At 34.0% G+C, this 19733-nt stretch overlaps 1 long non-coding RNA gene and 1 pseudogene across 2 annotated transcripts in view; both read right to left on the bottom strand.

Moving 5' to 3' along the window:
• Positions 1-498: 498 nt before the first annotated feature.
• LOC120593939 (uncharacterized) overlaps positions 499-19733 on the bottom strand; it is a 46389-nt gene continuing 27154 nt past the window's right edge. For both annotated transcript variants that reach the window (XR_005650465.1, XR_005650466.1), the window contains 4 exons: positions 11374-11475; positions 9028-9295; positions 2345-2496; positions 499-581 (listed from right to left, as the gene is read on the bottom strand). This is a non-coding gene — a long non-coding RNA (uncharacterized LOC120593939). The remainder of the gene's footprint in view (positions 582-2344; positions 2497-9027; positions 9296-11373; positions 11476-19733) is intronic.
• Positions 8442-8560, bottom strand: LOC120594020 (uncharacterized; annotated as a pseudogene).

Here is a 19733-nt window from a genome sequence, read left to right as displayed (position 1 = left end):
ATTGACTGTATCACCTGTACTTCCTCGTGCACTGGAGGTAGCAGCAGGAGATGGAAGGGTAGAAGGAGATCTGGGCATTTCTTCCTCTCACTCCATCCTTGTTTGCCACTTTTCTGGTTCTGGCAGGGGCTAGGTCAGTCATGGCTAGCATTCTCATTTCACAACCCTTCTTCTATGCTCAGCTCTCAAGGGGTTTTGGTAAACTCTACTCTTCCCTTTGTCCCTTCAGGCTCAGAGGTGAATGGTAATGGGTTCCACTATAATTTGTCTCTGAGCACCTCACCATTCCATCTTGATCCCTTTAACCCTGCCCACACCTCTATATCTAGTCCATTCATTTCATTATTTTTAGATAAACCCCTGTTTCCTGCCATACTTGATAAAGGTGGTAACTATGAAATATATCTGACTGATAAATAAGCAAATATGAGTTTATGTTCATTTAAACAAAAACAAAAACAAACACCCTCAAAAACAAATATCCTACCTTTTTAGGAGTAAAGGTTATTTTCTGTTTTAATGACTGTTTGGCCATTACAGTCCAGGAGAAAGGATAGAGATTGATTCTTCTAAATCCAGCTCTGAAAGAAGAATCAGTGGATTTACTATTTAAATAACCTGACACCTCATATTCTTGCTGCATTTCCAAATTGGTGGCTACAAAATTTGGGAAGCTATTTGAAAGTAGTACATTCTAGAAGCAATATAATTGGGCCAGCTTAATTGCTCAAATATTAGCATTTTTAATGGATAAAATGCCTATTCATGAGTCATAATTAATAAATCTACAGCTGAGAATATGACACAACATACCAACTTGCTGGGAAAGAAACCAGCTTGTGGTTATTTTTTCTTCTATATGTAGAGGTCCTTCTGACATATGGTTTTTCTTGTTTGACCTCCTTTCCAAAGTCAGAAATCCATTTTGTTTCTCTCATAATAGTTAAAAAATGACACACTTGGATGTGTCTACAGGTTGAAGTATGAGCCAGTTTCTAGCAACTGAAAACCACTGCCCCCCCTCCCGCCTCCAAAAAAGAAAAAGAAAAATAGAAAAAGAAAAAGACACAGAGAGTAGCACTTCTGCAAATTCAAATTGTCTCCGGATACTGTCACTGAAAAATCATGACTTGCATTCCGTGCAGCAACCAGGAAGCAATGTTGTGTGACTCTTCTTTACTCAGCCCCCATCCCTCACAACCCCACTTCTGCCAATAACCCAAATTTCATTCACATGTAACACTGGGAAAAGTATGTGGTGAAGAAATGAGGGGGAGTAAATATTGGAATCATGTTCTTTGTTGGGGAAATGTGCAAGCTCTAGCTGTTTCCATTTGAATGGCATTTAATTTTGCCTAGCTCAATGTTTGCTGATGGTTAATGCTGTCTAGAAAAGCTTTGATTAAACCTTCTAATTTCAGCTAAGCTTTTTCTTTTCTGCAGGGCAAGCCCTTGTCCTGAAAGTATATAAATGTGGCCAAAAGGAAAACAATAAAGTACGATAATTGAAGAGAAGAAGTTAGAAAACCAAGGAATTTCAAGTTTGGGGAATTTAACAAGCATATTATTATATTAACCAGGCATCTCTTTTGATACCTGTTTAACTAATTTCTTACACTCCATGATTCTGTATATAAGAACTGAAAATCTCCACCTACAAAATGCATTTTCGCTATTATTTATATTTTTCCACTAGAGATGATACAAAGATATTCCTTGTTGGCTCAGAACAGGGTTGCCTTTGTTACCAGTGTTCTTTTTATTTGATTCATGTAGGCAGAATCTCTAGCATATAATTTCTGACTTTGCTTTCAGTATGGTACTTGTTTAGGTCATCCCAATTCATTAACTATTATTACTTGTTTTAAATAATTGTGGGAAATCTATTCTGAGAAAGCCGACTATTTAGAGGCATATGCATAAGAGTACATATACATACATATATATCTCTACAATTATTTAGAACCTTGATATATATGTATACTTAAAATATTGTTAGTATGAAAAAAATAGAATGTAATAAAACATCTTTGTACTTATTGTTGAAATTTGAGAGACTATTAAATTACATCCTTCATTCTCCTTATCCAAGTTTTGAGTCAGTTGAGAGAGACCAAGAAGTCAGGCAAATGGAAATAAAATCTGCTGTATAACCAATAAAGTCTCTGTTGGAGAACATGGCCTAGGTGTATATAATGATACATATCTTCCTTTCCAAATTCTTAAAACCAAATAAGAAGGACAAAGACAAAAAGACAGGGCTCTAAATAGCAGCCTATTTCTGGTAAATCTGGAAAACATGGCCTGGGTGTGGAGCAACACAGGCTTGGGAGCTTGTACCTACCTGGACAGTTTTCCCTGATTTTTAACATTAACACATTGCAGACTACAGCAGACCGGAGCACAATCTCTCTGCAGATGAGAAGATCCCAGAAAGCAGAGGGTGAGGCTAAATTGGGAGTGTCCAGTTCCTCTCCAAACACTCTGATCAGGTTCCTTCCAAGAGAGAACAAAGGGATGTGGCTAAAAGTGAGGCATGCCTCCTCAAGGAAACCAGGGAGCAGAGTATTGTAACCTACTCAGTACTCAGCTTTAAAAAAATCTTAACATTTTGTCATCTTTTATTCATTTTATATATACATATATACATATGTATATGTGTGTGTGTGTGTATGTATGTGTGTGTGTATGTATATATATATATAAAATCCATTATAGTACTGTTGAAACCCTCTGTGTACCCTTCTATGATCTCGCCAGAAGGCACCTCCACTTGGCTTAATCAATTTATAACTTCACAATTTCTTGTTAACTCCACAGCCTTGCCAACACTTATGATTATCAAGCTTTATAATTTTTTTTTGCAAATATAATAAAAATTAAACAGTGCCTCATTGTTTTTATTTAGATTTCTTGGATTACCAGTTGAGGCTGAAGATGTTTTCATGTGGCCGTTTGAGTTGTCTTTTGTTGAGTCTAGTCTTCTGTGACATGTCTATTCCTATCCTTCGTTTACTTTCCTGTTTAGTTGTCTTTTAAAAATTTATTTATAAGAATAAAAGTTCATTACATTTTGGATAAATTGAGGTTATGAATCCTTTTGTGTGTATCGTGACTATAGACAAGTGGTACACCTTGTGAATTATCTTCCCCGATCTGTGTCTCATCTTTGAATTTAGTTTGTGGTATCTTTTGTTGAACAGGACATTTTAAAAGTTTCAAGGTAGACAAGTTGATTAACATATTCTTTTCTGGCTTGTGCATTTTGCATTTTGGTTAATAAGTGCTTCCTGATCACACTCTTTTATATTTTCATCATGAAGCTTAATGATTTTGCTTACCTTACCTCTCCCATGTAGGTCTTCAATCTTTCTGGAACATTTTTTGTCATATGAGGTAGAGATCAAATTTTATTTTCCATATGAATTACCAATTGCTCCAACACCATTAGTTTAACTGTCCATGATTTTCCCACTGATTTTTAATACCCCTTCCCTGTATAGCAAGTCTCCACATATTGATAGGTGTGTTTTAGAACTTTCTATTTTGTTCTCATGATCCTGCACGAATACCACACTAGGTTGATTAATATGGCTTTACAATATTTTCTGATACCTGTTAGGACAAGACTCTTGTAACTTTGTTCTTTGGAAGAGTATTATCTATTCTTAACTCTGTATTCTTCTATGTAGATTTTAAATTCAGCTTTTCAATTTTCACAAAAAGGCCTTTTTGTAATTGGTTTGGAATTACATTAGTTGCATACATTAACATGGAGAACAATTTAACCCTTACAGTAGTGGGACTTTGCATCCATAAACATCATATATCATTCCATGTATCCAGGTCTTCTCATGTCCTTCAACAATGTCTTGCCATTTTTATACATAAAGGTTTTCAGATTTCTTGTTGTTATTGTCTATACTTTGGGATTAACCTTTCTAAAACCAAAAAACTACTAAGCTTTTCTATAACTGGCCATTAATAACATAGTTATAGATTTTTATGCTTGCTGTATTTTTATGTCTCCCTCCTGGTAAACTTTGCTTCTTATATCCTTTTCTGGTTGTGTAGCAAGCATTTGTAGTTTCTCTTTCTTTCCTCAATGTTAGTATAACTGAGAATAAAATTCTAAATTGATCATTATTTCTCCCCAACACCTTTATATTCTGGCATTTGTTGTTTCTGTTGAGACGATTGTTGGAAGTTCCAACTGTCTTTATTTTTTAAGGTAATCTATCTTTTCGCTGTGGTAGCTTTTAAGATTCTTCTTTATTTTCTTTGTTCTACAGATCCATGATAATGTGAATTGATGTGATCTTACATTTAAAAAAAGTCCCATTCACTATTTAAAGTGCATTTTAAATGTGAAGGCCATTGACTTTTGAATTCTGAAAATTTGCAAGTTATTACCTCTTCAAATATAGTTTTTTCTTCTTTCCTTCTATTCATTTCCTGTGGATCTAGTTTTAGATGTGGCTTGGAGCCTCTCAGTACATCCTCTACATGTTAACTGCTTTTACTTATATATCATTTCTTTGTCATTCTGTGAATTTCTTACCACTGCCCTCCATGTCACTAATTATTTCTTTGTTGGGTATAAGGTAGATTTCATTTCATCTATTGAGTTTAAAATGTTTTCATTTATAGCTATTAATGTTATTCTAATTCTAATGCAGAATAAATTTTTAAAGATAATCATTCTAGGGTTATTATTCTGAGTTTGAGGAGAAATGTGCACTCCAGGATACATGGATAGAGATAATTTCTTACAATGTATCAGTTATATTTTAAAACACAACTGATGTATTTATAATGGTAATAACTTTGGTTATTCTTTTTCTTTAATGGACTTAGTTCATAGCTCTCTAAGGAGATGAGATATTTTGTGATTATTTAAAAATGGCAACAAAACAATTACATTATCAAACTAATATATGCAAGGATGTTTGGAGTCAGTTTTCATGATTCTGTACATTAAGGAAGGATAGATAACAAGTGCATTTTAAATATTTCAAATACAAAAAAAAAGTCAGCTAAATAATCACTCTGCTGAATTTCTCCCCCCAAAATGACTTCAGAACCTATCTAAGACATGTAATCTTTTTTCTAAAAGGGAAAAGGTATAGGAAATGCTAAGAGATGAGAAACAGAGATCTTTAATATCTGGCATTGTAATATAGTATTACCTATGAAGGTTACAACAGTACATTTCAAGTAAGTTTAAGTTAATGGTTATTTCACACTAGGTGATTAAATGAGGGCGTTTTAAAATGGGATAGCTTATGGTTAGCTCATTTTAATATATTAATTATTTTTAATCTTAACTAATTAGTTATGAATGTTTTCCTTTCCTCTGAGGAGTATACATTTACTAAAAGAGAAGAAAAAGTTAATGCTTAAGAAACCTTCTAATTAATAGATAGCATCTGTACTACCTCTTCAAATACAATGTTCTCTAATAGCAATTAGAAAATTTTTCATAAGAAAACACAAATTTCCTCTGGATCTTTATAGACCATCAGAAACTTGTTCAATATTTAGCACTTGACATTATTCACTAGTCATTCCTTGATATGAAGATCTCACTTTTTGAATCCTGTTTCTATTCCTTCCTTCCTCTTCCCCGTATTGCTTTCTTTAACTCTCAGTTCTACTCAGTTTGTTGTTTCTTTCATATTCTCATTTAAAGTGTTAACCTGTTCTCAGGATTTCAAATATCGTTTTTTCCTGACAATAAAAATCTACCTCTATAGTCCCTATACCATTCTAAAATGTCCAAGCATACTTCCAACTGCCTACTGAACAGTCATATTTAGCTATTCAGTGAGAACTTCTATTACAATGTTTAAAGTTTACTCCAAAGTAATGTTTATGGAAGACAACTATATCTGAGTCATTATCTTGGGTTCTAGGCCTATAAAAATCATGAGGCATAAGGAGCTAAGAATTACTGCGGGAGAGAGACCCATAAACCAGTGATTAGGGATACAATGTGATAAGAACTAGGAATAGGGAAACGTGCACAGTGTGCTCTGGGAGCCCCATGAAGCTGGCTAATCCCCTAAGATCCCCTCTCCCTACTCTACTCATTGGAACTCAGAACACTACAGTCATCTTTGACTCACTTTTCCTATATTTCATATTTTCAAATTAGTTACCAAATCCCATTTGTGAGTCTTTCTTCCAAAAATTTCATAGAAATACTGCCCCTCTCTATTCTCCACTCCATTGCCACCACGCTGGTCCAGTTTCTCTCAGTTTCCCATGAATTGTTTCAATATTCCATTAACTAGAGTCCCTCTTTAAATCTCTCTTGATCTACTTTTTCTACTATTAAGTTGTACTTTCATTGTTTACCCATGTCTACTACCTAATAGCTACAGACCTTATCCAAGTTGTTTAACTTTTTTAGGCCTCTTTTTCTCATCTGTATAATGGATTGTATCTCAAAGTTTAGTTTTTCAAATAGATGTAAGTATAAAAAACAGTACTTAGCACATAGTAAATGTAGCTCAGCAAATGTAGCTGATATAATAATTTTTATCATTACCCATTTTCTTGTTCCAACTCCTATGATATTTTGCTTTTTAATAAATTTATAACATTTTTACTTTATTTGAAGGGTTTTTTTTTTTTAAATATCTTCTCACTCCCTATTAAATCATATGCTCCTTGAAGGCAGGGATTGAATCTTGTCTTCGGGCATGACTTATGAACCAATTTTTCTTTGGCTTATGATTTGTCACCCAAAAGGAGTTGATAGACTCTTGCTTGATTCACAGTCGATGGGGAAAAAAAGGACCAGAGCTCAATTAAAATGATACTTGAAAGATACTTGATATCACTAAAATCTGTGGAATTGTGTATTAAATGGTCCCTAAAGAATCGGCTATTTCAAAAATTAAAAATTATTACAGAGAGCTTAATATATCACATTATATTATATATTATACACTGTAAAAATGTCAGAAATAGCTTTATTTTACATTACTGTATTTCTTGATGGTGATCTATCTGGACTAGTAAGGCTTGCTGAATTTAAACATGGATAATAAAGCTCACACGCTAAGAAAATGTTTAAAATATGAAATAGAACCAGGGATAGAGGTGGAGAACTCCTTGGGAGGATGCAGTTAAGGGATCGTTGAGTCTCAACAGTTTGCAGTTCCTTTCGCAGCACATAAATGATTTAACAGTAACACAGAGTGGCCAAGAGTAAATTATTTCCACTTCTATCACTGCACAACCTATAATAAGTAACCAGATATGATGCTGAATGATTATATTGTTATGATGTATGCTGATCTGATCTGAGCTGTTTTTTTTCTTTTTTGTTTTGTTTTGATTTCTGATGCCTTGGATCTTTGACAAATCATTAAGCAAGTCACATACAGCTGAAGTTGGCTTGAACAGCTTCAACGTAACTTGCAAAGGCCAGTTCATCAAAACTCTTTGGATCACACAAACAAGGGAAAAATACCAAGGGACCTCTCCTATTTGTCTTTCTGGCTATCAGTGTTCCAAGGGAAGGAAAGAAAACAACATGAACAGGATTTAAATGCTCTGTTTTGACAGGTTATTAAGATTCCAACCACAACCTGTCTACTCCCCCTGATCAAGCCAAGTCCAGAAATGTAGCAAAATATCTCTCAAGCAGCTACGCATACATATAAAACAAAAAATGTTAGAAAAGGACGAGTAGGAAAATCAGGCCAACATGAATAATTTGGTAGAGTTGTATGGGTTTAAAACCAAGACACAGGCTAGATTAGCAGGGATAGCAGTGTAGTTGACTGGCACAAAATTTCCTACACAGAATTTAGATACTGGTGGCTCGAGTGCTGTCAATCTCATCTTGTTCTACTATGTAATCAATAGTTCCAACCGTGACCTCCATGGGAGGCCAGGTTCTTATCCTCTGAAATTAGAGCTCCCCTTCTGTATGAGATTTCCTACCATGGGGCCAGCTCTGATAAAGGAAGTGGGGTCACCAACTCTGATTTCTCTAAGACTCTTTATAAATATTCTTCTAATACCACAAATTTCACTGTGATGGGCACAGGTTTGAGTACTTGTTTCACATCCTTCTCTCCAAGGCTGAACTGTAATAAACTGTAATAAACATGGAAGCCCATAAAGGGCTTCCATGGTGAGGGACGCTGGGGAATCACTGCTGGATACAGAATCAAGGAGATTTTGAGAATTAAAGGAGACAGAAAATTCTGACACTGTATAGACTAAATTATGTCAAAAATGACTATCTTGGGTTTAGAGCAAGGATTGGCCAACTACAGTCAATGGGCCAAATCTGGCTTACTGTCAGTTTTTGTAAATAAAGTTTGTTTGTTTGTTTGTTTTTAGGTGAGGCAACTCTTGGTTGACCTCACAGATTGCAAGGACTTTGTCAGCTTATAATCTCTTATTTTTTTTATTTTTTACACCTACAGCACCTGGTCTTCCTAGGTGGTTTCCAATCCAAGTACTAATCAGGCCCGACCCTGCTTAGCTTCCGAGATCAGATAAGATTGGGAACGTTCAGGGTAGCATGGCCATAGACTGTAAATAAAGTTTTATTGGAATGTAGCTGTGCCCACCCATTTGTTTACATATGGTCTATAGTTGTCAGAGGTGGGTGGTTACAACAGAGACTTTATGGTCCCCAAGCTTAAAATATTGACTATCTGTCCCTTTACAGATAAAATTTGCCAACTTCTGATATAAGGTAACTGAGGAAAATCATCTAGGCTCAGTTCTTTATAAATTATGTATATTTTGGTGAAAAATAACATGCATGTAGATGAAAATCTGACAGGACTAAGAGAAGAGGTCATATAGCAACAATACTCTTCCGGAAGGCTCTTATTGGCATACCTGTTATGAGACGCAGTACATATGGTAGAAAAAATATCACCTTTAAGCCTGGACTTGACCCATACATTTGTCATTTATTGGGTCTAACAAACCTTTCCTCAGAGAGTTTTTATCAAGATTAAATATTATGGTTTATGTGATAACGGTACTCACTAAACTGTTGTGTTTCTTCCTTCCAGTCTCCCTGTCTTCACGGTTGCTGGCACAAATCTGAACACATAGGCATCTGATCTTGACACATTTTGGATGAAGAGTGGCACCCATTTGGAATTGCATCCTGATTCTCATTGATGTTCTTCATTTGGTTGATGCAGAGCCTCCAAATCCTTTAGGGAGATGCCATTGTGAATGTCTGTGGTAGTCTCCTATGGCTTCAAAATCTTTACCTCCTTTTTAGAACCTAGAAGGCACAGAGAAGAGACTCCATACACAAAAGAGAAGCAAAAATTATTTGTCCATTATTAAGTACATGTTAAAATATCTACTCAATACTCATAATGGTAGGTGTTATCAGTGTTGATCACATGATCAGATCAATACTTAACATCCAAAACACCTAAAATTACTACTTTGGTGTCAGCATCACCCATAATGATTGAGTTATACTAGTCAATATTAATAACTGCAAATGAAGTCAACAAACCATTGCAAACATTGTCCAAAGTAACTCAATATAAGTTCCAAATATCATTTTTGTTTGTTGAAAATATTAAAATGTATTTTATATTGAAAATAGTCTAATAATATTAAGGCTATACTATTATTATTAACCAATGATAATTGCTAATATTCTCCAAGCCCCTTCTGAGTGCAAGGCAGAATAATAGATTGCACACGCGTCATCTTATTCAATCCTCACAATGACCTTATGAGAAAAGTAAAATCATTATTCTCATTGTATGAGAAACTAAGAGAGAAGTTAAAATGACAACCAAAATATGTTAACTGGCAATAGCATTTTACTGACATTGCATATAATTTTTAATTCACAGCAAGAAGACTTTTAAAAAATATTTAGCGTAACAGGAAAACATTACAGGCATGTCAAATTAGACAAAGCCTGCTACTTTAAGGGTCTGTTATTCCTTCCCTACACTTTTGTGTGCTGAATCCTTTGTACATCCTTGACCTTCAGCTAATTTGGTAACATCATTTCCTATGATTATTAGGTATCACTAGTTAACTACTTTTTAGATTCAATGGATTTTATATATTTAATTTTTGTTCTTATCAACATTTTTAATTACGTATTTTTTGAAAGTCAGATTCTAAAAGTTATAATAGAAAACAATCTTTCCTTATTTTCTTTTTCCACTCCTCAGAGTTAACTACTTTCATGTATTTCAGTTGTTTCTTCTGGTGTCACCATATTTCCAAATAACACATGCCTGCATTTGCAACATCTTGATATTTTTTCTTTGTAGAGTGGCAGAAGAGGATTTAGCTCTCTTATGCTTCTCCTACATGCTGTACATGCATGCACACACATTCTTATTACATCTATGTCCCCTTCACCCATCCTCCCAATATAGTTATAGAACAATTTCTCACTAAAACATTATTCAATGCTTACATTTTTATGACTAGGGGAATATTATTCACAGCTGAGTCATATAGTATACTCTGATTATATTCCCTTCTACAACTTTTTGTTTTTTCCTGGAGTCACTAATATATGATTTTTCATCTGCTTAGTTTTCAATAACTTACTCTTCTCTCAAACTTGGACAGAGCCGTAACTGTCCTCCCAAATGGGTTATATGTCACTTGACCAATCTGTTCCATTTTGAGAAGCATCTCTTCTAGAGTCCTTTGGCTTTTTTGCTCCAATCTGGATTAGTTGACACAAACGTGTCATATTGAGAATTCTGTTGTGTCAAACTTATTCAAATTTCTGTATTTTTTACTTGTTTTTGTTTATGTTATCCATAGATTTCTGAGAGAGGTGTTAAAAATCTCCCATTCTGATAATAAAGAACTCTCTTTAAATTGCCAACACATTCAAATTTGTTTATACAGAATATTAATTATATTATAGGAAAGTTAAACTAAAACTAATATATTAGGGCCGCTGACAATAGAACATTGATCAAATAAATGTAAAATTATAATCTAAATCAATATGAGGGTAAAATTGAGAATTAAATTTACAAAATTGAGTTACCCTAGAATTTTAAGAATCATGCTCATTGTATAAAGTGAAGTATGTACTTTTGTTTCAAAATTTGATCATTCTTACATTTATTTATCCACATCAGATTTTTTTTTGAAATGAAAATATTTTTTCAATTACAATATCCTTTCTTATTTATCCAAACAATACTTTATAAAAATAATTGATGAAGTATGAAGTGAAAATAAGGAAGGTAGAAGAGATCAATCCATGTAAATAGTTTCAGAGAATACATGTACAAATCTTTAAGTTATCCTCACCAAAAATCATTCCTTCTAAATATTAGAAATAGCAACCAGGGAAAGGAAAAGGGGAGTAATATTTACCAAGCATTCACTTTATGCCTCATATTGTGCAGATACTTCATATGCACGATGTCATTAGATCTTGACACTTGCAAAGAACTCATGAAGTCGGTATTATTATTCCTGTTTTACAGAAAAGAAAACAGAGACTCAGTGAAGTTATGTGTGTTGCTTTAGTCTGGGATTCAAAGCAGTTCTTACTCCAAGTTTCTCTCTTAATCTTTCTAACATGCCTCATTTTATTAAAGATACCTTTAACATCCCCTACTCTCATCATGAAGAAAAATTTCTATCAGATAACTAGATAGCTACTATGTATTCTTCTACACTTTGTTCAATGTAGGCCCCAGGAAAAGTTATAACTCAAAGATTACTACTAAGTTAGAACTAGAATCCAGGAGTTTTGCCTACCAGGAAACTGGATTAAGCTTTATTATTTTTGTCCCCTTTTCACAGGTCTCCATTTAGTCATGTCTCCTCTCTCTTCCCTGTTCTTATGCTATTATTTGTCTAACCCTCGTTATCTCAAACACAGAATATTATAAGTCCCCCAAAATTTTCCCCAACCTCCTCTGTACCACTTTGTGCAATGCTGCCAATTAGTCTTCCCAAAACACAGTTCCAACCTCTTATTCCCTGCCTAAAATTTCTGTGGCTTTACACTTGGCTCCAAATTAAATACAAGGTATCAAGGACCTCCACCCAATGGTTTATGCCTTTATTGCTCTACACAATTTAACCCTTCATATTGTCCTATTCCCTGTTTCCTGAATGCCCTTATTTCTACTCTGCCAATATCTTTGCTTATCACTTTTCTTCCTCCATCATTTCTTTTTGAAATTCCCCAATACACAATTTAAATTACTTTCCTTTGTTTTCCCAAAGAAAAATTTCTGTCAGACAACAAGATGGCCACTCTATGTTTTCTACCACACTTATTTTAAAGTAGACCCAGGAAAACTCATGTAGAATAACTCTACTGTGCTAAGTCAGAGAACTCTGCAACATGGAGAGAGGTGGGAGTTATTTTAACTCGAATATCTTTGTTTTTGTCATTTGTGATTTTTAAAAGAAAATCCTGTTAAATAAAATGGACTCCAATAAGTAAGTGCAGGTGTTTATCACTTATATCTATTTTTGAAAATAACAAAACATACCTGGGAAAAACAAATGTGGTGCCCAGCTCTGAAAAGTTTATTCAGAGTTTACCTTTCTCAATTCTTAATGTAAAAATATTTCCCAATTTCAGAACAAATATTATTTTGTAATCTTGTAATTAGTGAAGGAAAATGGTAGTAAATCAATATCTTCACACAAATTCTACTTTTCTGTTACCATTCTTGCTACGGTTGGCTTAGTGTTAAAGTTGTTTATGTTTGTCCATTTCCCTTACTAGAATGTAAACTTTTTCTCCTGGAAGTCCAGGACAACTTCTGATTTATTTTAGTTTTGTACATAGTAGGTGGTCAATAAATAATTGTTAAATATTCTAATTCAGTTATTGTATTTATGGTATTGCTAGCTTGGTATAAAGGATAATTTATTTAAAGGAATTTAGTACTCAGATTTCTTATAACTCTAATAATAAAGCAACAGAACTATATAATATCGAATCTTCATTTTAGAGATTATTTAGGGAGCTGAGCCATAATATGTCTGCTGTGTTTTTTTGATGTATACATTATAAGAAAGATGGTCTCAAGCAGCTGAACTTGCCTTATCACCCTAATGGTGTGTGACTCAATACAGCATAGGCAGGCTCTTTTTAGATGAGTTAGCATGAGTGACCCCAGTCCTCCCCAGTATCATCTTAATCTTATATTTCTCAACAGTTAGCTCCTGCAGCTGATGCATGTTTAAAAGATTTTCACTCACACTGTTTTGCCAACGTGATAGATTTTTAGTCACCAGCAGGGATTTTCATGTGTTCTGTGGCTTCCTACAGCTTTTCTTTGGGCTTGGGTCTTTCTGCTTCCCTCTATTACTAATGATTCTGGAATAATGGAAAAGGGCTCAAATTCAAGCTTCACAACTATTTAAATATTACTTTGTATAGTTTTCTCCCTTATATTTCTATAGCATCCTGTCTTCTAATATTAACACCACAGCTTGAGGCAGACCAATTTTGCCTTTATGAATTCTTCAACCCCTAAAAGTCCTTGCTCTGTTTCTGAGCCATTCCAACACACGCCTGGCATTTATCCCACAAGTCTATATCAACTTGTCCCCTATGCAAAGGCAAGTAAGAAAAACTAAGGCAACTTTTTCCTTTTTCCTCATATCAAACAGACTGTACAAATTATAAATGTACACAGATCTCTTTCTTTCAGTAATTCAAGTAGGAAATCTATATATTTAGAGGACATGTGAAGTAGAAGATTAGTTTTTTTTAATTTTTTAATTTTTTTATTGAAGGCTTAGGGAATGAACTTGATACAAACTTATTGAAATCACTGCGGTTGACATGTATGAAAAAAGATGGATTCCTAGTGAGGTCTTTATGGAATTAAAGTTATGTTTTTAACAGTATGTAACTATTACTTTTATTGAAGGTGTGACCAGAAAATAGTGCTTATTTCCTACCAAATTCAGATAAAATAGAAAGCATTTTATATTAAATATTTTCCCCTATTTTCTCGGCACCAAATGAATAACTAAATTTGTTATATGAAAATACCATAGCAAATGGTCCTTTCTATTAAATGAGTATGTAATAAAATAATAAACACACTGAAGAGAAAGATAGGAAAAACTGCAGGTCGGTTGTGCAGTACATAATTTATCTCAGGACCCAGAGGTCAGCCAATGAGAAAGCTGTTGTGAGAGTGAACATTGAATTTTTGCTTTTCCCATCCTTCTAGTCACCTAGTAATGCTTTAGATGATCTATTCAAATTATGTCTTCATTCATTGTGAAGTGTCACGGAAGAATACTCTACAATACACTCAGATGAATCTTAAAGGGGTAATCTCATTTTTAAATATATAAGCAAAAGTATAAGGCAGTAACAAATGGAAGCCAGCAATGTATCACAATAATAATAACGCAGTATGGATAAGAAAGGTTTAGTTCAGGAATAAAAGAGTTTTTCAATATCAGGAAATCTATCAACATAATTCATTATGTCACTAAATACAAAAGGAAAAAAATCACTATATTAGTAGATGTTGTAACAGCATTTAATATAATTCAAAGTTAGTCCTAATAAATTATAAGTAGAAGGTATCTATTTTACTATGATAAAGGCGATTTCCCAGAAACCAACAGAAAATGTTATTCTAAATAATGAAATTCTAAAACAATTCCAATTAAGACCAGGAACTCTTTAGGAAGGGTCTATTGGTAGTAATTATTATTTTAACATTGTCTTGGAGATTTTAATGATTGCAAAGAGCTAGAAAAAGTTAAAAAAAAAAAAAGCATAGGCACTGGAAAAGAAACCGCTAAAACAGATATGCTGGATTGTTCTAATGTAGAAGAGATTACAAAGGGATTACGAAGATTGTTTTTCAGAAGCTTTTCCCTTTTGTGCAAGAATTGGCCAAAATCGAAAGTCACACAAGACTTGGGAAGTGGAAGTAGAGCAGTAGCCATTATATCTGAAGATTTCCTGTGTCAGATATGATGAAGGACAGATGCAGTGGTGCCCAGAGTACTCCAGTTGATCACTGTTCTCCCGTACATCACAACCAATTCTACTTTCTGGCTGCTAGATCTCCCGACCAAAAGGAGCCCCATGCCTGCTATGAGATGAAGATCTCAGAAGTGGGAGCTGTGTTGAGGTAGGTGCCAACTTTCCAGAAATTTTTCTACCAATTTCCCTTCATTTTCTCTCTCTGGTACCGGTATGTGTCTAGACTTCCAGATTTCCACGAACACACATTTAAGAAGGCTAGGTAGTGACTTTTCTCTGATCCTCTGGCTTCCCCTTTCAGATCTTTACTTCCTAACAGGAGATGCGCTTGGACACAGAGTAGAACACGCAGCTGAGCTAAGAGTAGGAGAAGCTGAAGGAGGAGATTCTGCCGAGACAAGGTGAACCACAGAAAGGTGTATAAGCTGTTCCAGTACCTGACCCTAAGCCAATCTTCCCAATCTAAACATTCCTGCTGCTTCATTTTTGCCTTCTAAATCTCATGCAAATTTCTCTGTAGCTCAGAACCATACAGAGAAGGCAATTCTGGGGAAAGGAATTCTGGTAAATGTAAACACCACATTACACCCTCCCCCCAACCTCCATGGGCCCTATGTAAATGTATGTACACCTTTATGTTGGTATGAATACGGAGAAAGCATGGAAAGATGCATCCCAGCCTGTTAAGCCTGGTTTTATCAAGGAGATGGTAGTAAAGGGTTGTAGCCAGGAATTAAACAAAATATGGTATATTTATGCAACACAATACTATGCAGCTGTTATCAAAAACAAGATGGGTCTGTGTGTCTGTATGTACCCATATGGAAAGATATCCCAATGTTACAATGTTAGTGGAAAAAGTCACTAAAAAATATCTAAAATACAATATAATTTATGAAAAAATAACCCAGTATGTGTGGAGGTTTACATCACTTACTAGCTGTGTGACCTTTGAGTAAGTTATTTAATCTCTGCACACCTTATTTTTCTATTTGTAAAATGGGCATAGTTATAATAATGATAGTATCTGGATTGTAGATGTGTTGTGAAGATTAAATGAGACTCATAACGTGCCTAGAATAGTGTTTGTCAAATAGCAAATGCTCAATAACACTAGTCATCATTATCATTGTTTTGGTTATTTCTATCATTATTAATATATCTAATGGAAATAATTTCCTTCCTTCTCATGCCACAGCAACTCAACTCTATCCTGTCAAATCAAGGAGAAAAGAAGGAAGGGAAGGGGATCTGATTTTAAACAGAGCTGCCCCAGAAGGCTGTCATTGGCCCGTGGGTCAGTGAGTTGTAACCCTGAGTGGTCATTAAAAGGATGTTGATGGCAAAAAGATATAAGGTCAAGCAATGCTTATCCAGAAAAAAGCCTGGGATTGAGACAGCAGTTCTGGCTGTGTGAGCATGTGTGTATGTGTGTGTGTGTTCTCATGTGTTAGTACAAACATGCTTGTATAGAAATTGGAAAGAACCAATAAAACAACTGAGCATGAATGCACATAAGGAAATGTTTTTAAATTCCTGCAAAGGTGAGTCAGAGTGCTATACATTTTCTGATCCACATATGACAGTTAAAAGAAGGGCCTGCCAGCATATTCATTTATGTATCCTGAGCCCTGTAATTTATTTCATTGCATTTGATGTTAGCAGGGAAACATTTATTTATTTAAAATTACACAGAATACTGCAGAAAGAGCTATTTTGTAGGTATAAAATGTCTAAACTATGAGAAAACAACTCCCCCCTATACTTTTGACGCATTGTGACCACAGTAAAGGCAACACGCAGCTTCTTTTGTTTCTAGATTCCGCTGGAGGAAATGAAACAATGGGGCTTAAACGCAGTTCTCAACCTTTTTTTTTTTTTCCCTCTGTGGAGGCTCATGTGGCTGACTAATGTTCCCTGGCACAATGCTCTTCTAAACGTAATTCCCAGCACACTGGCCATTACTTCATCTCATTCACTGCCACCCAAGAGAGCATTTCAAGATACAAATGAGTGAGACTGACACTGGAAGAGGATAACCTTGGAGACATTCTATTTTTTAAATTAAAAATGTAATACATGAATATATTTTCATTGTAAAAAACTAAAATATGAAAAGATGTAGAATATATTCCTGTACCAACTCTCTCATACCCAAATTCCTTCTTTCCAGACAGAAGCTAATAAATTATTAACAGTTTGGTGTGTATCCTTTATATCTTAAATTTGCACTTATATACATTTATATGCATGCGCTTATCTATATCTTTATATATCCACACACACTGGATTATTTTTTCATAAATAAGATTATATTTTAGATATTTCTTAGTGACCTGCGTTTTTCCATTGAACATAATATTGGGATATCTCTCCATATGGGTACATACAGATCTATCTTGTTCTTTATAATAGCTGCATAGTATTGTGTTATATAAATATACCATACATTATTAAACCTCTCCTTAATTGGTGGGCATTTGTTTTTATTACTAAAAAAATGTTGTACTGCGCATACTTGCTCATCTTTGCATGTATTTATTAAAGACAGATATCTAGAAGTGGAATTGCTAGGTCACCCATAGTTTACCTATATTAGTATTTAATTAAAATGCAAAATGTCCTGAAATTTCATACCAATTTATACTCTTCAGTGGCATATATTGTCATTTATTCAAAAAATATTTATGCAGTGGCTACCTACCCACGGCTTATGCAACATGTGGAGGAAAATAAATCAGGTCAAGAGGTAAGAGGAATGATAGGGGCTGGTTGCGTATTTGAATTAGGAGGCAGAAGTATCATGCTAAAAAGGCAATCTCAGAGAAAAGCCTGAAGGAAGTATTGGAGTGAGCAATAGCGAAAGTAGAAGAGAGAGTGTAGGAGAGTATCCCTCTCTGCAGGCTCTAAGAATTATTCATCTTTAAAATGTTGGCAAATCTTACTTCCTTTTTTTCAAATTACATTCTTCCTGATTACTAAGGAGATAATCTTTTCGCATGTAGATTGGCTGTTTTAGTTCTTATTCTACATCTGTCTTTTCATATCTTTTTCTCCTTGGGTTCTTCTTGATTTTTAGGATCTCTTTATATATTCTAATTATTAATCCTTTTTCAGTTACACAAGTTGCAAATATTTTCTCCCAGTTTGTCTCAGTTTTTATGAAGTCCAATTTGTCTGTTTTACTTATGACTTCCAGGTATTGTTTTTAGCTTAAGGAGACCCTCCCCACTAAAAAATAGAAAAATTTCTTATTATATTCTCTTCTGATATTTTGTAGATTTGTTCATTATGTTTGTCTTTAACCCATTTATATTTGTGAATGTCACAGTTAAAGTATGATCATATATCTAATAAATGCATATATATTATTTTTATTCTTTCTGATTTAAAATAAAAGAATTATTATAATAAAATTTCATATATATTAATCTGTTTCTGGACTCTATTCTGTTCTATTGTCCTATTTTCCTAGCAATACCACATTGTTTCAATTATGAAAGCTTCATAATGTATTTAGACATCTGATTGGATCACTTTCCTTATTGTCTTTTAGAAAATATTCCTGGAGATTCTATTTCAGATGAATCTGAGGATTACCTTATCAAGGTTCATTTTATTGCGATTTTCATTTAAACATATAGATTAATTTGGTGAGACAATATCAATAAAATATTGAGTTTTCTTATCTAGAGACTAGATAGACTATCTTTCTATTTATTTAGATCTTCTTTAATAATTTTCAGTAAAATTTTATGGTTTTGTTCCATGTAGGTCTTGCATATTTCTTGTTAGGTTTATTCTTAGGATATTCTGCTTTATGTTTATGAAAGGGCTCTTATTCTCTATTGTCTTGATTTAACTTTATTAGATAAACTCAGCAAAAACAAAACAAAAAAAACAAACAAAAAAAACAACCCTCAAACATAAAACCCCACAAAACTCTGCAATAAATGAATGTACAAGGGTAGTTTATTCTCATTGTAGTCATCTAATAATCTATTGCTAAAGCATTTGAATTGATTCTCTCATCTGAACAATCTCTGGGACAAATCAAAGAGACTACCTTCAGCCTTTGCTTCCGGACACTTATTTACTTGAGGAGGAGGCAATTAGGCCAAGCCCTGAGGCTCATATATGTTCAATCATTTTGGAATCTGAAAACAAAGCAAAGTGGCTGGGACTTCTTCCTCTTTTAACATTCACCCCTGCTGTTTTATTTTGACTTCTTTGTTTCAAGTCTTTGTTTTACACAACTAAATTTTTTTAAATTATGCAATATTTTATGCACATAGAAAAGTACATAAAATAATATGACCTTAATAGCTGGGTCATTTAAGATGACTCAGGTTTAACAGCTGTTAACTCTTTGCCATATTTGGTTCAGAACTCTTTTGCTTTTGTTTTTATTAGTTTTAAGGAAATAAAACATTCCAAATACAGTTAAAGCACCAATCTCTTCTCTTCCCATTTACTCTGATATTGGTGTGCTTTATTCTTATGCACATTTTAAATATTTTTATGATGTTTATGTGCATCTTTAAGTTATATTTATTTTCTTGTGTGTTTTTAACATTAATACAGTTGGTATCATAACATGCGTAAACTTTTTTAACTATACTGTGGGCTTTTAAAATTCATAGTAGTTGACAAAGACAGTTCCTTGAAGTTGCTTTAAATCCTTTTGTTTATGTTCATTGGTCAGATCTAGCCACATGGATACATTTAGTGGCCAGGGGAATTGAGA

Source organism: Pteropus medius, unplaced genomic scaffold, assembly GCF_902729225.1.
Source record: "Pteropus medius unplaced genomic scaffold, Ma_sr-lr_union100, whole genome shotgun sequence".
NCBI lineage: Eukaryota > Metazoa > Chordata > Mammalia > Chiroptera > Pteropodidae > Pteropus > Pteropus medius.
Note: the sequence above shows the minus strand (reverse complement) of the source record. Positions and strands in the feature narration are given on the sequence as shown.